The sequence below is a fragment of the Marmota monax genome, unplaced genomic scaffold, assembly GCF_021218885.2.
Source record: "Marmota monax isolate L192 unplaced genomic scaffold, Marmota_monax_Labrador192_F-V1.1 WCK01_AAM20220418_F8-fsc00014, whole genome shotgun sequence".
In the NCBI taxonomy this organism is placed as follows: domain Eukaryota; kingdom Metazoa; phylum Chordata; class Mammalia; order Rodentia; family Sciuridae; genus Marmota; species Marmota monax.
In genome coordinates, this window is record NW_026695222.1 from 11,727,087 (window position 1) to 11,744,912 (window position 17,826).

At 45.7% G+C, this 17,826-nt stretch overlaps 1 protein-coding gene across 2 annotated transcripts in view; it reads left to right on the top strand.

Moving 5' to 3' along the window:
• Window positions 1-14,205: 14,205 nt before the first annotated feature.
• The window catches only part of Sdcbp2 (syndecan binding protein 2), a 28,605-nt gene continuing 24,984 nt past the window's right edge, over window positions 14,206-17,826 (top strand). Inside the window, exon 1 of one of the 2 annotated variants that reach the window (XM_058575487.1) lies at window positions 14,206-14,280. The gene's annotated coding sequence lies outside the window, so the exon portion shown is untranslated. The remainder of the gene's footprint in view (window positions 14,281-17,826) is intronic. The other variant, XM_046433796.2, reaches the window with a different exon arrangement.

Genomic DNA, 17,826 nt, shown 5'->3' on the forward strand with positions numbered 1-17,826 from the left:
GTGGAACTCAAGCGAAACCTCTGGATTGGGCAGCAGAATCATGGCCTCCGGGAAGCTCACATCCTAGTCCCTGGGATCCTTGGATGTGACACTTGACCTGGCAAAAGGAATTTTGTGGATATGGATAAGTGAAGGGCCCTGAGATGAAGAGATCATCCTGGATTACCTGGTGGAGTCAGTGTATGTATCACAAGGATCCATACAAGATTCAGAGAAGGAGATGTGAGTTGGAAAGACATTTGAGAATGCAGTGGGCGCTTTTTTTTAAACAATAACAACTGAGAATATTTTAAAATTTTATACAGGATCATTACCCTAACAAGTTCAATTTCTTCTTTCCCTAGGCACTTCAAACAATTTTTACTTTTAATTAAAGGCACAAGTTTTTACATTCAACCAGTTAAAAAAAAAAAAGTCTACATTTTCCCCCTTAATGTTTTATTGCGAATATTTATTCATGTTGCTGAATAATCTTTAACTGTTTTAAGAGAACTGTAAATTGTATCAAGTGAATATCAAGTAACTACTTTGATAAAGGAGAACTTTTCATTTAGAAAATGAAATTATGAACCATTTACCATGGTGCCTACTGGTAGTCCCAGCAACCTGGGAAGATAAGGCAGGAAGATCGCTGGTTCAAAGCCAGCAAGACCCTCAAAAAGTAAAAAGGACTGGCGATATACTTCAATGGAAATACCTCTGGGTTCAATCTTCAGTGCCAAAAAAGTAAAAGTAATAATTCATACAAATGTGAAATGAGCATGTTTAATTAAAGATCTTAACTCATTAGTTAATGAGAATCAGTGAGATGTTTTCATCATTCCAAAAGAAAATCCAAAGAGTAAATATATAAACCCAGCAGGAGAGCTGAAATTAATTTGCATAATAGATACAAAACTGGCAAAATAAGCCAATAGCTACAGCAATAAACAATTACATTCCACTGGTCACAGTTTGCATTTCTGAGGATAAGAATAATCTGCATCATACTTTCTCTCAACTTACATAATTGAGTGGAGACATTCCAGAAGGGTAGGCTAGTACAACACCCTTTAAGAGGGACAGGCCTATTTCCAAATCTTTCCCAGGGTTTCCTTACACCCTATTATTACATACTTGGGTTATTTCCAATTTTTGCTTTCATCAAAGTTAGTACATCTTTGAACATGTAACCTTTTTCTTTTCTAAATACCTAGACCCTGTAAGAGAAACTATTAGAAGGGGGCCTGGAGAAATATAGACGTTTAATGAGTTTTAATTCCTATTATAGGTTTTCTTTTCCTCACAGTAAAATACACCATGTCCAGCATCCAACATCCCACAGCAGAAAATGGCTTCACTATTTTCCCAAAGCCCTCTTTGACTTGAATGTGTCCCACAAAGTTTATATGTTAGAAACTTGATCCTTGATGTGTCCATGTTAGGAGGTGTTTGAATCTGGGGACTCTGCCCTCCCAAATGGATGGATGGATACCAATATCACATGGGTGGGTTTGTTATTTTTTTTCATTGTTTTTTTTTTCTTTTTTTTTATTATTAGTTGTTCAAAACATTACAAAGCTCTTGACATATCATATTTCATACATTTGATTCAAGCAGATTATGAACTCCCATTTTTACCCCGTACAAATATTGCAGATTCACATCGGTTACACATCCACTTTTTTACATACTGCCATACTAGTGTCTGTTGTATTCTGCTGCCTTTCCTATCCTCGGATTGAGTCCTTTTAAAAGAATTAATTCTGTCCCCTTTTTCTCTCCCTCTCTCCCTGTCTTTGCTCTTTTACTTTCCTCCATGGGGTGACAATAAGAAGGCCCTTAGCCGGGCATGATGGTGCACACCCATAATCCCAGTGACTCAGGAGACTGAGGCAGGAGGATCACGAGTTCAAAGCTAGCCTCAGCAATGGCTAGGTGCTTAGCAACTCAGTGAGACCCCGTCTCTAAATAAAATATAAAATAGGTCTAGAGATGTGACTTAGGGGTTGAGTGCCCCTGAGTTCAATCCCTGGTACCAAAAAGAAAAAAGAGAAGAAGGCCCTTGCTGGATGCCAGCACCTTGATTTTTGGACTTAACCAGCCTCCAGAACTGTGAGGAATTTCTGTTCACTATAAATGACCCAATCTGTGGTACACTGTTTCAGCAGCATAAAGTGACCCAAGACTTCCTCACACACTCCCATTTCCCCTCATAATCATTGGCTAGAATTGAATCTGTGAATTGACTGGCCTGGTGCCAATCAGGACCCGACCCCCAGGGCTGTGGAAGGACCCCAAAGTTCAGAGTCCTGGAGCCCCCAAATATAATCAAGTTGTGTCAGTACAGAGGAGGGCCCCACTGGAAATAGTTTATGTTTAGTGACTACATTTTCACTTCTTTCCTTTTTTTGTTTTATTTTTGAGAAGCATGATGATTACATTCACCATCCTAGGGTTCAGGAAGACCTGTTTCTGCTTCTGCTTCCGTCTGCTAAGGCTTAGCCACCAAATGACGCTATGTCTGAGTCTTTCCATTCATCTGACCTAAGTGGGGGTGGGGGGGTGACACAGGTGGTCAAAGTTAGCAGTGAACTTTAAGATACCTTCCAACTTGGAAATGTTAAGTACTTGAAATGTGATGATTCATAGGGGAAGTTTCCTGCCGCCATTACCCCTCCCTGCCCCATGAGACCCTGAGGAAGGTTTGACTGCCAAAACATCCCCTGGACCCCAACTAGTTCCAGGAAATGGGTAGCCACAGAAAGCCCTCGCCCCCGTCCTCTTGAAATGCTCCCAAACTAGCTCACCCCTTGCAGCTAATCCAGGTAGCCACATGCTCCTGAAGACCAGTCTCTTCCTGCTTCCAGGAATCCTACCCCGAAGGAAGGTTCACCAGCCCAGCAGTCACTATTTTCTTTTTATACTCTATAGACCATCCTCTCTGACACCTTTGAATCACAGCTGAAACAAAGGTGACCACAGAAGTATTTCCCTTGTTGCAAGTTTATGAATGCACAGTCTTTGTTAATTTTGTCCTGGACTTTCTCTGACGCATGTGGGATGTGTGTAGAAATTCTGCCTTCACGCACATCCTGTGTAAACGTGGGTTTGTTCTGGTTGACCACCTTGGACTACATTGCCTTCTTGAACCATTGAAGCCAGTGTAGGAACCCTCATTCAGACCTCTAATTAAATTCAGTGGATAAATGAATGATGAAGGACAGCTGACATAAAAAATGGATTAAAATGAAATGCCAAGGGCAGCACTCCCCTGGCTTCTGCCCAGAGCACATGATGTGTTCCTCAAGTCCCAGAAGTACATAGGGCAGTTTGATTTCGGAACCATCTAAGGCTGGGCTTGCTGCAGCAGCTGCCCTAGCTGACAGCCAAACAGCTTTCCCTGCAAAGGTGGAAACACGTGCCAGTCTGCACATGGGACTGGTGTACTGTCAGACCTGTCTACTAATGACCACTGTCATTTGTCCTATTTTGCCATTGATTTGTGTATTTCTCAAACAGTACATGCCCAAAATTTAGGAAAATAGTTCAGTTGAACACAGAGTATACTTCTGATTTGTGCCATTCCTGTAGTTGATAGATTCCAGTATTTGGAGTGAAGACAATATGAGACCAAGGACAGTACACCTGTGAGAACTGTATGTCCTAGTGAAGGAGATTGAAGCGGATGAGGGCATCGTGTCAGGCAGCTGCATCTAAAGGCTGCCAAGTCAAGGCCAGGAGGGAAACAGTTCTAGGCTAATGGAGCAGCAAATGCAAAGGTCCTGAGGGGCAGTGCACTGGGGGATCTGGAGAGACCACTGGAAGGCCAGGAGTGGGTGAGCAAGAGTTGGCAGGACAGAGTTAGGCAGGTCTACATTATAGGCACAGTGAGCATGACGATGCCACGGGTAGACTTCAGCAAAGTAGAGGTGTGTAATTGTTTTTAAAAGATGTTATTGACCAGGTGTCGTGGCTCGGGAGGCTAAGGCAGGAGGATTGCAAGTTCAAAGCCAGCCTCAGCAACTTAGGGAGACTCTGTCTCTAAATAAAATATAAAAAGGGCTGGGGATGTAGCTCAGTGGTTAAGCGCCCCTGGGTTCAATCTCTAGTACCCCCCCCAAAAAAAATAAGGATGTCATTGGACACTGGAAGATTGGCTGGCCTTGCTGCTACTTTGCCCATGGGAGGCTGTGGAAGGCTGTTCTGGGATGCCCAGCCCAGGCCTTAAGAGGACAGCCAGTTTCTTCTTTCTTCCTCTTAGAATGCTGGCTCTGCCAGGTTACATGGGAGGCCACACAGAGGAGGCTTGAGACCAACCATCCCAGCCCAGAACGCAGCCAACCGCAGCAGCAACTGCCAGCCAGGCAACGTTCTGCTGAAGAAGCCACCACGGACATTCTGCCAGTCGAGCCCACAAGGACCCACGGTGCCACCAACAACACTCACTCAGAGAAGCCACATCACTCAGCCCAAGAAAACCAAAGAATTGTGAGACCAAATAACTTGGTTTTGAAATGGTTTTTTTCACGGTGGTAACTGAAACAGGGCCAAGGGGGGAGCGGACACCAGGGAGCCAGTTGTCAGGATGTTCTAGGCAAGAGGTGATGGAGCCTGGACCAGACAGGTGGAAGTGACCCAGGAAGTGCTCAGGTTCAGGGTACACTGTGTGAGCCATTTCCGGTTGGAACGTGAGGGAAGGAGCTCCAACAGAAGGCAGCGTCCCTGCCTGGCCTCCCCTCATCCCCGGCCGCTCCTTACAGACGGACACCCAGACTCCGCTCTCTCTTTTGACAGCCACCACCATATTGTACCAACCACCTGCTATACTATTATTTTCCCCCTTACTTTTTTATTTTAAAATTATAAACTTATTTATTTTGGTAACAGAGGTGCTTTACCACTGAGCCATGTCCCCAGCCCTCTTCATTTTTCATTTTGAGACAGAGTCTCACTAAGTTGCTTAGAGCCTCACTAAATTGCTGAGGCTGACCTTGAACTTTCGATCCTCCTGCGTCAGCCTCCGGGGCAGCAGGGATTACAGGTGTACAATACCATACCCAGCTAATTTGCCTTGTTGTTGTTGTTATTGTTTGTTTGTTTGTTTTTTAAGATTGAAGTACATCCTCAGTGGAAAAGGCTTAAGTTGATAAATAAAACCTCAAGGACATAAAGGAAATTATTAATAGATGTGACCCAAAAATGAAAAAAAAAAAATTTCTCTCTCTTAAAAGATAATAAAGTTAAAAGATGAGCCGTGCTTTTCAGCAGTGATAAGGAGGACATGCCTCTTGTGAAGGATCCTCTTCATCCCTCTCCAGAGAAGAAGAGCAGCACAAGCAGCAGCACCTGGGACAGAGCACGGTGTCAATTCCCACTCAGTGACATCACCTGGTCTGCAGGCGCACGTGGGAGTCCTGTGGCCGCTGCCCTGTGGTCCTCTGCCAGCCTCCAGGAGGAACAGCAGCTTGGGGGGATGGGAAGAGGAAAGCAGCTTCAGTAGCACCCCGAGCCCACCTGGGTGGGAAGCCAGCCCAGGAAGCCGTTCTGGGTTTTAAAAATGGAGCGAAAATATTTGCAAAATGTAACAACAACGATCTCATACCCTAAACACAAGAAGAATTTAAAGAAGAATAACCGGGGGCTGGGCTGGGGTTCGGTGGCAGCGCACTTCCCTGGCATGTGTGAGGCCCTGGGTTCGATTCTCAGCACCGCATATAAATAAATAAAATAAAGGTCCATCAACATCTAAAAAAGTATTAAAAGAAGAAGAAGAAGAAGAAGAATTGGTCTAATAGAGAATGGCATTAAATAGCCGTGCTGGCTGATCTGGTTGTGGACATGGTGTGAGGCCTCCGCCCTCCTGTAGAAGGGCCCAGGCTATTCACGGTGTCAAGGAGGCGAGAGGAGAAACTTCGAGGACCCTTCAAGCTACAGGACCCCCACAGATGGGCTTCTTTCCTGTTCTCTTGGTCAAGTATGCACAGGCCAGCCCAGGTTCAAGGGCTGCTTATCTGTGCAGTGATGGAATTCCGTAAGGTGGCCTTGCATGGGGGTTCTTTTCTTTTCATCTCCTCTTTCTCCTCCTCCTATTTTTCTTTTAGGAAAAAGATCGTTGGGCATTTTAAAATTTATTTTAATCCGAAAACCTGTGTCTTCCAGTTTGAAATTATTTCTATTATTTCCTTATTAGATATATTTTCCAGAAATATTTTCTCACAAAGCATTAGAAGAGTAGCATTATTTCACACTTTAAAAAATCTCTTTAATGCTGGCTTCACAGAACACAAGTGAAGTCTCACATCTACTTCTGCATTCAATCCGCTGCAATATGTTGTTTTGGTTGAAGTGTATGAAGAGGTAAGGACTAAGTACTGTTGTTTTCTTTTTAAACAGGACTGGGGGTTGAACCCAAGGCCTTGCACATTCTAGGCAAGTGCTCTACAACTGAGCTACCCCTCCCCACACCCAGCCCTTTTTATTTTGAGATAGAATCTCACTAAGTTGCCAAGGCTGGCCTCCAACTTGTGATCCTCATGCCTCAGCCTCCCAAGTAGCTGGGATTACATGTGTGTGTTAGTGTGCCCGATTAGCATGGATGAACTGGAGAGTTAAACAGTTCTATGTGCCCAGTCTAAGAGGAGCCCTCACTTGTGTCAGTTTTACCTCCAGGAGCCCCGCCAGATTCTCATAGTGAGAATAAAATATCAGGGAAAATCTCATACACATCTGAGGGAGGGGAAAGTAACCACTGTGAAATAAGCCCAGCACATTCTCAGCAAAAGTGGCCCAGCCAGCAACGGCAGAGACTTCATCGAGCCTAATTCAACTCCAGCCCCCTCTAGACTTTGAGCCTCAACTAAAGGTGAGAAGGAGCTAAGACGAACTTGTGAAGGTCACAGCCCAGGGGCACAGGCCCATTACAAGTGTAAGACCAAATCATAGGGTGATAGGGTGCTTCCTCTCCCTGACACCTTGGTACCTCTCTACAGGGCTCCTCTCTGACAGGGGGTTACAGGTGCAAGAACTTCAAGGCTTAGTTCTCTTGAAGCTTTGTTTTTGCAGTGCTGGGGATTGAACTCAGGGCCTCACACATGGTAGGCAAGTGCAGAACACTGAGCTATCCTCCGCCCACTCAGACTCTAAGGAGATTCTGGGGAACCCAAAAGACAACAAAGGAGATATCTTCATCTATTTCGTTGATGTAGCAGAACACCACAGCCTGGGTACTGTAGAAAGAACAGAAATGGAGGCTGAGGAGTCCAAGATGAAGGTTGCAGGGGTTTGTTGTCATGTAGGGTACCCGGCTCTGCCTCTAAGATGCTCCTTGCATACTGCATCCTCCAGAGGCAGATGCCATGTGCTCATGCAGCAGATGGTGGAGGGCCAAGGAGGGAAGGCCTCCCTCTGCAGAGCCCTTTTATAAAAAAACAGGTGAGCTCATCAAGGGGGGCGGAGCCTCCATGGCCAATCATCTTCCAAAAGCCATGCCTCCCAACATCACTGCATTGGGAACCAAGCTTCTGGGTGAATCTCAGAGAGCAAAAGCCACTTGAACCACAGCAGGAGACAAACTGAGTACTGGAGGCAATGGGCGGCTGTGACACCTATAGCTAGAGCAACAGTCAGCCCAGCCGGACTGCTAGCCAGGTAAAGGAGCGTCCCATCCTGCCGTCCCACACAGCAGACCTTCAACAACAACAGATTATAAGGAATTTTAGGAGAGAAAAACGTCTATCTGAAGAGACAAATAGCAACAGAATCATCAAGTCAGAGAGTGGGGCACTGTGAGACTAACATAACTATGACCAGTAGACCAAGAGCTCTGATAGGAAAGTGAGCGACAGGCAAGGACCGATGGGTAAAGAGGACACCGAGGGGGAAGCCTACGAAGTGTCAAGAAGAAATGCATGAGAGCAAACAGACCGGAGCAGACACGAAGAGCATCCGGAGAGAAGACACAGCAAGGAAAGAATCATGAGCCAACTTGAGGACACCCAACGAACCTTCCAAGTTGAAACACAAATAAAAAATCATGAAAAACCAAAACAGGGTTGGAGGTGCAGTTTAGAGGAAGAGCACTTGCCTGCCCTGCATGAGGCCCTGGTTCAACCCCCCCCCCCCACCACAAGCCGGAAAGGAACATTGAAGAACTGTGGGACACAGCACAACGGACTCCACCAGACCCTGCACCAGGCCATGCTGATCTTGCTGTCACAGCTGAGTTCTTCCTGCCTGGGCTTGTTCTCGAAGTTCTTTGTCAAGCAACTGTGATCCTAAGCTATTGTGTCTTCAAGGAGGTTCACAGAAAGAATGGAAAAAAACTTTTGAAGTACAGATTTCTGAAGACTTTACAATCACACCATTGGACTAGAATTTGGAAGAGATTAGGGCCCTACTAGGGCCCTACGTGACCACTTCATGGGGCTCCACGAACCCAGCAAGACCGCACCTCAGCCCACGAGCCCCACACCTTGTCCCCCACGGCAAAGCAAGGCCTTAGCCACCCTGGAGGGTGAGCAAAGCCCTGACAACCACCAGTGGGACACTTAGTGGCTGTCGGGTGGTTGGTGTAGTTTTACCAAAGTTGAAAGGGCAGAGTAACAGGGCGTATCTGACAAACTGGAAATGCCCACTATCCTTTGGGAAGATCGACTGGCCATTTGTAGAGGCCTGTGTATACGATATGAAGAAGCTGCTCTCAACTTGCCCCACCCCCCGCACACACCTTGTAAAACCTTTGCTACATCTGGACATTCTAAATGTAAAGAGGTTGCAGACATATGATAGAGTTACAAAATAACGTAAATGCCCATTTGTTTGAAAAAAATCAGAAATTTCTTCTGGAAGTGACATTGAATGGGTTTGTTAGACCACCTCTAGGAACGAATGGCACTTGTCTCGCTTGTTCAGTGGGTTAGAGGACACGGAGAAGACTTTGACGGTGAGAAGGAGGTCTCGTGCCAGACTAGTTTTCTGTAAAAGCCGCTTTCTATTATAACAATTGTTTTGTGTGTGCATTTTATTCCTCATTACTGTATATATAGTTGAAAATGCTAAGAACTTTTTTTAAAAATATCTAGACTTTTGAGATGCTCTAAAGTGCCTGGCATATGTTAAAAGTAGAAGTGGTAAAATATAACACATTTTGTAAATTTATTTTTATTAAAATTATATTTATATATATATATATATAATTTTTAGTTGAAGGTGGACACAATACCTTTATTTTATTTATTTATATGTGTTGCTGAGGATCAAAACCAGAGCTTCTCACACAGTAGGCGAGTGCTCTACCACTAAGCCACAACTCCCCTACCCCCATTTTTTTTTGTTTGTTAAAATTCTTATGAAAAAAAAAACTTTTTTTGGAGTGGGCAATAGCCAACCCCCTGTTGAGGTACAGAGTTGTGTTCTGGTCCTCATGCCGGTGTGCTCACCGTGAGCCAAGAGTCGTACCTTATATCTATGGGTTTTGTTTTCTTTGCTCTGTACATAGTGTATATAAAGGACAAATGAGTCCTCCTAATCTACATCTAGTCTTTCTAGATGTTAATGAGGTTGCCAGTGTATGACAAAAGTAGAATTATAAAATTCCTAGGAAGGATTGTCTTCTGAAAATTTGAGCATTATAGCCCACCGGGTGGGTGAAGGGCCAGAATGCTCATATTTTGAAGATATTTTCAAATTAGAACTATTGTTACATGTGTGCAGTGTAGTCAAGACTGTCGTACAGAGTGGACAAATTGAATCCCTACTTGAAATATCTAGTCTGTCTAGATGTTTAGAAGTGCCCAATATGTGTTATAGTAGAGGTAGTACAATATCACTCCGTAAATATTTTTTTGCTAAACTTCAAATGAAAGATTGTCTTTTGGGAATGGAATGGTTGAACCTCCTCTGTGAGCAGTATGGTACTGTCTGTACTTGCTCAGTGATGTGGAGGGGGCGGGAGGGAAGCAATTGCAAAAGGTAATATGTTAGTGTGTTCACACTTGGACATTTTCAGACACCAGTTTTCTGCATCTTGTTTTGCTGTGTATATAGTGTATCTAAAGGACAGATGAGTCTCAAATTTGCAACATCTAGTCTCTCGATGTTAAAGAGTTGCCAGTGTATGACCAAATAGTGAAATTACCACATTTGTAAAAAAAAAAAAAAAAAAAAAAAAAACCGTGGGACAATGATAAAAAGGGTAAATACACAATGGGGATTGTAGAAGAAGGAGAAAAAGACATTGTTGAAGTAGTAATGGCTGTGGGTTTTTCAAAATAATGATAGATACCAGACCACAAACTCAGGAAGTTCAGAAAACACAGAATAAGATAAATACCAAAAAGTTTAAGCTAAGTGTTTCACACTCAAACTGCAGAAAACAAAAGGAAAAGAGAGGATCTTGACATAAGCCACAGCAGGGAGAAACCCCTTACCTACACCCATCGAGGAACAGGGGGATCATACCCGACGCCCCCCTGAAACTATCCAAGCAAGAAGAGAGAGAAATGACCTGCAATCCCAGCAGCTCCGAAGGCTGAGGCAGGAAGATCGTGAGTTCAAAGCCAGCCTCAGCCGTGAGGACCTCCGAAACTCAGCGAGAAAAAACAAGAAGAAGAGAGGGAAATAAAATATTTAAAATGTTATATTGAAGGGGAAATTTTTGTTGTTGTTATTGTTAAAAGCCTAAAATTTTGCATCCAGCAAAATTGTCCTTTAAAGATGAGGGAGAGCTGGGGATGTAGCTCAGTGGTAAAGCACTTGCCTAGTGTGCCCAGGGCCCTGGGTTCAATCCCCAGCATTGCCCCAGCACCCCTGCCAAAAAAAAAAAAAAACGATACCTCAGAGAGAAGGACGATGATGGAGGTTAGAAATTCACCTCCACAAAAAGGAAGAACATGAGACAAAGAAATAAAGAAGGTAAAGTAAAATCTTCCTCCTTTGTATACCTACCTGATCTATAAATAACTCTTTGTTCAAAGCAATAATAGCAAGAAGGAACGAGGTGATCATACCACGTGGATCAGCACATGACCGACAGCAGTGTTCTCAGACTCGGAGGGGGGATTACAGCAATAAGGCACTTGCACTACCCATGCACGTAGGTTTTTTTTTAATTTAAAAAAAATTGGTTTTGGTTGTAGGTGGACACAATATCTTTATTTTATTTATTAATTTGTTATGTGGTCCTGAGGATCCAACCCAGTGCCTCACACATGCTAGGCAAGTACTCTATTACTGAGCTACAACCCCAACTCCTTTTTAAATTTTTGAGACAGGGTCTCGCTAAGTTGCATAGGGCCTCACTTAGTTGCTGAGGCTGGCTTTGAACTTGGGGTCCTCCTGCCTCAGCCTCCCTAGCCCTTGGGATTACAGGCATATGCTATCAGATAGCCCAGCTGAAAGTATTAATTCTTAACTATTTATATGCACAGCTTAGATAACCTCACAAACATGCCGAATGTAAGAAGATAGACACAGAAGAGCACATACTGTGTGATTTCTTTTATACAAAGTTCTAGAACTGGCAAAACTGACCTCTTTGTGATAGATTAACAGATCAGCATTTGTCAGATAATAGAATGGTTGGGTGACTGCAAAAGAACCTGAGGAAATTTTCAGGAACCATTAAAATATTCTATATCTTTTAAAAAAGTATTAATTCATTACTTTGTATGTTATAATATAAATAAATATGTTCACTTAGGGCTGGGGTTGTGGCTCTGTGGTAGAGCGCTTGCCTGGCATGTGTGAGGCCCTGGGTTTGATTCTCAGCACCACATATAAATAAATAAAATAAAGGTCTATAAAATATATATACATATATATTCACTTAGTTTTTTTGTTGACAAAATATGTGAAATCCTGTAAAAGAAATATTTTGCTGCCTACATTTCTGCATTGCCTGCATTATTCATTTTCCTTCACAGTTATTAAAGAAAATAATTACATCACATAGAGCGAGGGAAAGCGGGAAAGAGATCTGATCCAAGTGGGCACTGAGTTGGAGGCTGAGTGTGTGCCAAGCTGTGCTCAGCCCTCCATGGTCCATCCTCACTGAGACTTCACCGGACCCCATACTTTCAGCACCCATTCTACAGGTAAGGAAACCAAGGCTCAGTAAGGTGAGAGGTCACACAGCTAAGAGGTGGTAAAAGGAGGCGCCCGGGGCAGGGGCAAGCTCAGTTGGTAGAGCGCTTGCCTCGCATGCGCAAGGCCCTGCACCACACACACACACACACACACACACACACGCAGGATCCAAGCCCACGTCTCCCTGACTACAGTGTCCACTTCCGAAATGCTAGGTGAGTACTGAGACTCCTGCCACCAGGCCTGGGGGTGGGTGGCCTGGGAGAGGCCGGAGCCCACCAGGTTCGGGGATGGATGTCCAGAGGAGAAGCACTGAAGTATGAGGACCATGTGAGGAGTCCAGTGACAGGGCTGTGACTGCCAGGGCTGGTCAGGATGGCCTTGGACTTGTAGTCCTCCTGCCTCAGCCTCCCAAGGAGCTGAGATTACAGCGGTGTGTCATGGTGCCTGGCTTTTCTCTGGAGACTTAAACTCCACAAGTAACTGAAGAAGTTACTAATGAAGTTACAATTGTTCTCGTTTATAAATATGACGACTGGGAAGCAGAGGAGTGACATTCTAAAGTCACATCTCTGTTCTGCTTGGCTCAGTGACTGTCTCCTAGAAGTGGTGACTCTGTTCATAACTAGTTCTGACTCACAGCCTCCCCTTAATACTGGCCTAATATTTCTGGAATGAGGATGTCAGCCAGCAGGTGGAGGGCCAGTGAGGTGTGGTCATTGTCTGCTGCCCAATTGTGATTCAGTGCTGTGATTCAGCCCAGTTTCTCACTTAAAATGACTTCTAAAATGATACCATGTGAAAATAAGTATTATTGAATATACAGAAGATTGATAGTCAGCAGCCAGGTAATGTAGCTGCCAAAAAAGATTAGATGTGAAGAACTTTGGTCATTATTACCCAAGAGAACAGTGAGTCTATGCAATTTTATAAACAAAAATACCTCTTTTCAGATTTGTTTTTTTTGTTTGTTTGTTTTCTTTTAGTTCAAGGGATTAAACCCAGGGGCACTTAACCACTGAGCCACATCCACAGCCCTTCCTATTTTTTAATTTGATACAGAGTCTCGCTAAGTTGCTTAGGGCCTCTCTAAGGTGCTGAGGCTAGCCTTGAACTTGGGATCCTCCTGCTTCAGCCTCCTGAGCTGCTGGGTTTACAGGTGTACACCACCTTTTCAGTTATTTTAAGGATATATCTGATATTTTTTTTTAAAAAAACTAAGAAACATATTAAATAGATTTTTTAAAACTCAACTTAGAATTAATGGTGTCAGAATCAAGAAAGTTCAACAAACAGGATTCTGTGAGCAACGAAAACCCACTTCAAACTGGTTGGGTGAAAGGCATTTCTCTAGGGGCTGTTAGACCACCACACAAGTAAAGACCATTGACTCCAAATAAAATCAAATTAAAGCAAGCTTATTATTTCGACTGGCTGGGATGCCTCTCCCAACAAAACTGTGGGAGCCAAGGACAGCACCGCATCTTTCTTGCAGCCTAGCTTTATAGCCCAAAAGTTACACAAAGGGGGGTCACAGATAACAAAACTCTGACGAGCATAACACAAAGGCTAGTTTACATATTTGGTGGCCCCAACATCAGAATTTATGAAGGTTGTTAGAGCCTCAGAGAGGGTCGTTGTCTGGCCAGGGAAGGCCAGGATTTATGAGGTTTAGGAAAGGGTTGTTATCTGGTCAGGGAAAACCAGGCATGGGTGAGTTCAGGGCATGGGCAGGCATTCCAAGCAGCTTTACAACATCAGCTTATGTCCAGGCATACAGACATCCTAATGTTTTTACAGAAAACAGAAATGGATCCTTCATAACCTGTGACAAGCTGGCTTCTGATCTAAAGAGAGAATTAGGCTAGGGATATCAGGGCTCTTGGCGCACAGTGGGACTGGGGCGGGGTGGGGCCCTGTTGAGCTGTCGCTCGCCCAGCTCCACCTGCTGGGGAGCTCCATGTTCAAGGGAGGCAGCCTCAGAGCCTCTCAGATTGGAAGCTTCCAGACTCTCCACAGTTGGGCAGTCCTTCACCTGATGCCATTGGCTGGAACAGGGTCACATGACCCCTCACTTCTTCCCAAGTCTGGGCGTGGAATGGAACGTAGGGCTTCCCCTTGTCCGTCCTTCTGCTGGAGTCAGAAGCAAGGAAGGAGAGGCTTCCTCAGAGGAAAATTGGGAGCAGCTACATAAAAAGGGGAAATGGGTGCTGGGTGAGTCCAAAGAGCCATCTTTCAAAAATAATTATGTAGATATATGAAAAAAATGTAATAACAGTTGGGGGTTAGAAAGGTAATGTCAGGGTCACCCCCGTGGCAGCTCAGGTGACCCAAAGGACAGCAGCCCATGGGGGGGGTCTAACTTCTCCATGCAGCGCCTCTAGCTTGCCTCTAATGCCCAAAGGGGGCTCTGGGCGGGGGGCTGCACAAGCAGGGCACTGAGATCTGCAGTAGGAGGAGTCTTGCAGATACCGGCGATGAGAAATCTGATTGGGTGATGACACAAACGACTTTGAGTCAAGTGAGCATGAGTGTGCAGCTGAGTCTTTAAGTGGGCTTCAGCTGAAGGGAGCCGGCACTGATTGACAGGGCGGCCAGGATGCCCCCTGAAGGGAGGTGCAGGCTTCTGTTGATTTGCTGGGGTGGGCTACTGCCTGGCCCACTCCACTCCACTTCGGCTGGCCCAGAGCACAGCTCCAAAAGGTGTTTCTTCTTCATGAGACCTGGACCCCCACCGTTGTGCACAACACCAAGGTCCGGTGCAAGCGTCCTGGCCTGTGGCTCAAGCTGAGCCTTTCAACAGGGCGGAAGGACCTGGGAGCTTGGGCAGCTATAGCTGGCACAAGGGCAGGTAGAAGAAAACACACATGTCTGCACACAGGGCTGAGTAAGACCAGACTCTAAAGTTAAGGTGGCAAAGGGACAGACACTATATGAAGACAGAGATCCTATTCCAGTCGCCCATCAGACATCACAAGACCAGGTGGAGAGTCGAGTCAGTGTTTATAGCAAATGTGGTCTTCCTGTTGCTGAAAAGTAACCTAGGCAACCATTATCATCACAGCCCACATGGCCAAGGTATTAGCCACAAAACAGCTGAGGGCAAGCTAATCACGGGTCGCCCCGGGAGACTCCAAAATCAGTGACTTTTAATTTGACTAAAAATCAGTGAAGTTAGGTTAATTTAGATTTTTCCCAGGCCACAATTTCATTGTTTGCAAACATCCTGTGTGTGTGTGTGTGTGTGTGTGTGTGTCAAAGTCTTGTGACAGGACTATTGAAAAGAGCACAAGGAAAGAAAAGCAAATTCCATGCTACAGGGGAATCCTAGTTTATCGCACCCAGGGATTTATTTCATTGTCCCAGCCTCTGTCCCAGCATGATGGTCCCTGGCTGTCTTCCAGAGATAGGCTCAAGTCGTCTGGTGCACAGTACTGGTGGCTCCTCCTCCTCCTCCTCCTTTTCCTTCTCCCTCTTTCTCCTTCTCCTCTTCTTCCCCTTCCTCTCCCTCTTCTCTGTGTTCTTCTTCTTCTCCTTTTTGTTGTTTTGGGGGTTGAGGGTTGCATTTCCAGGCCTTTTTATTTTTTAATTTTGACACAGGCTCTCACTGTCTTGGTGTAGATGGCTTGTGATCCTCCCACCTCAGCCTCCTGAGTTGCTGGAATTACAGGCATGTGCCACCTCACCCAGTCCTTGGCCTTTTTTTGTGTTGGGGGGGTTCTGGGGGGGGCAGTGTTACTGGGGATTGAACTCAGGGGTGCTCGACTCAACCACTGAGCCACATCCCCAGCCCTATTCTGTATTTTACTTAGAGACAGAGTCTCATTGAGTTGCTTAGCGCCTCGATTTTGCTGAGGCTGACTTTGAACTCTGATCCTCCTGCCTCAGCCTCCTGAGCTGCTGGGATCACAGGCGTGCACGGCCACACCCAGCACTTGGATTCTGTTTAACAACACTAATCTCTTCAGCAACCACACCATCAACTCGGTCTCACACTCTCAGGGCATGGACTAAATAAATACAAACACATTCTTTGCTAGAATGCAATAAGAATGGCCTCTATTCTAATTCCCAGCAGAGGCCTCACTTCCATCTGAAAACCCATGAATCTGGACTTGACTGTCTACACTCAGCATCCTGCTTTTCTGAGCTCCCATAAGAACTGCCCATTAAGTTCTGCTTAAGTTCTCAGCTGTCTCTAGCCTGTTTCTCCAAACTTCTGCAAACCAATTTCAAAGGCTTCTGAATCACACCCTAAGCTGTAGTCACAGCACTGACCCCACTTCTTGGAACCAATATTCTGTATTAGCTTTCTGTCATTATGACAAAATGCCTGAGATAATCAACTTACAAGGAGAAAAGATATATTTTGGTTTATAGTTTCAGAGGTTTCAGTCCATGGTTGCTTGCTCCCTTCCCTTTGGGCCTATGGGGAGGCGGAACATCATGGTGATGAGCTTTAGAAGAGCAGAGCTGCTCGCCTCACAGTGGCCAGGAAGGAAAAGAGGGAGGGAGGGAGGAGAAAAAGAGAGGGGGAAGGGGTAGGGGGCATTCCCAGTATCCACCTCAAGGGCACACTCAAATGACCCTCCATATCGTCCACCTCCTAGAGATTCTGCAGCCTCCCAAAAGCAGCGCAGGCTGGTGACCATGAGCTTGTGGGGAGGCATTCTAGATCTAAACTACAACAGATAGAACCAGATTTCATTTTATATGCCCTCTGTAAGCTCTTCCTGCCCTGACAGGTGGTCTAATAAGAACTCTTTCCCACACTGGGGTGACCTGAGGTGGGTGATCCGGAAGTCACCTTTCTGAACCCCCAATTATTATTTGTTAATTCCCTTGCAAACAAATATATGCAATTTAATGTAGTTAAGAGAATGGAATTTGGAGCCAGTCTGCCTGGGCTCAAATTTCACATTCACTCTTTACTTTGAGCATTCTACTTTAAACTCTCCGTGTGTCCATTTCATCTGTAGAGTGGCAATAATAGGGCATCTGCATGATCCCTCCACAGTGTTGAACACGGGCCCGGGCACACAGGTTCTCAGGAATGTTGGTGGCTCGGTCTGCTGTGAGTCCCCTGTGCAGGAACCTGGTTTCCCCTGCGCCCCACCCCAGGCTCAGGAACCCCAGCCTCTGCCACTGCCGGCCCATTGTTCTGGCCTTCCTGTGTGGGGCAGTGGCCGCTCCTTGAGGCCTCTGGGAAAGTGGCCCTGGCCCCTCCCCAAACCCAGCCCTGCTTGACTGCCTGCATCCGCCCGGTGGCATGTGCTGGACTGCGGTCCCAAGACTGAGTCCCAGTCACCTGCTTTCCTCTCTGAAAAACAGAGAACAGAGGGGCCCACCTGATGGCCCCCTGGGGTTGAGCGAGGTAGCCCACAGGGGACGCTGACAATCTTAGAGCACATCTGTCCTGGCACTAAGTCTCCGTCAGGACTGGCTTTCAAAATGCTGCTTCCAGCCAGCAGGCAGGGGACAGCTGGGCCTAGGGTTTGGGCCTGAGTAGGTTTCTCAGATAATGCTGTATCTCCCTAGAAAAAGGCCGAAAGCGGGTGAAAGGGGTGGGCAACTTTCCCAGCAGGCACTTGGAGGAGACATGGATGTGGAGTCCTTGAACCTGTGTGACCTCTAGCAGGGCCACTCCAGCCTGGGCCTGTCTCCCTCCTCTAAAGTCCTAGGAAGGCAGATGAGGCTTCTCACCGGGGCCACGCAGGGCTGGTGGGGTTACTACGGGAAGCTGTTATTCCCTCAGGCCTC